Below are 1,016 nucleotides of genomic sequence, written 5' to 3' on the forward strand. Positions count from 1 at the left end.
ACAATACAATTTGTAGATCAACAATGACTACTTCTTAGTGTTTATACACTGTTCATCCAAGCCCTTTTATGTTACAGTTCATTCTTTCTGTTGTTAATTTAGCTATAATCTATTGTCAGCCCACTCCTAGCCCTGGAGGGACCTTGTAAAATTAGAAAAAGGAGCCCTCCCTGCAGCCAACACTTGCAGCTTTGCAGGGCACTCAGACTAGAGTTCGGCTCACCCTCACCCCTTCAATGGGGCACCCCTGTGCAGTAGCTTTGAGCTGTGTCCCTGTTTACCAACTAGCTTGTCATGTCTGATGCCATGTTGAGCAAATTATACACATTATCACCTTAGTCAATTCTCCTAACAAGCCTGAAAGGCAAACAATGTCCCCATTTTACAGATAAGGAAATTAAATTTTACAGATAAGGAAATTAAAGTCCAGAGAGGTTAGAACTCTAGAACTTGTCTAGATTGCACAGTTAAGTAAATGGTGGAGTCACGATTCATACCCAGCCGTGGAACAGTCTGGAATGCCCTGCTTCAGTGGAAGGGAAGAGAGGGAGATCAAACAAATAAAAAAATTGTACTTCCCTCAGCAGCTCGGGGGTAAAAATCATTCTGAAGGATATGTAATCTGGAGCCAGAAAAGAAGTTTTAGTGGTAATTGTAGATTCTGTTGTGTACTCCAAGAGATGGTTTGAAATGACCATTTGTTTTCCAACTTTTTCATTTATTTCCTATGATCTTTCTTCTTTTCCAAATAGGCTCACAGAAAATTACCAGTATTAGGGCCGGCCCGGTGGCGCACTGGATAGTGCGCCGCTTGGGAAGTGCGGCGGCGCTCCCGCCCGAGGGTTCGGATCCCACATACAGACCGGTTCCCGCTCACTGGCTGAGCGAGGCGCAGGAGCAACACCGAGGGTTGCAATCCCATTGCCGGTCCCTGGTCCAGTACGGGGGCCACACTGAGGGTTGCGATCCGTTGCCGGACACGGAAAAAGACAAAAGACAAAAAAAAAAAAAAAAAA

This window comes from Galeopterus variegatus, unplaced genomic scaffold (genome assembly GCF_000696425.1).
Source record: "Galeopterus variegatus unplaced genomic scaffold, G_variegatus-3.0.2 Scaffold1156, whole genome shotgun sequence".
Classification (NCBI taxonomy): domain Eukaryota; kingdom Metazoa; phylum Chordata; class Mammalia; order Dermoptera; family Cynocephalidae; genus Galeopterus; species Galeopterus variegatus.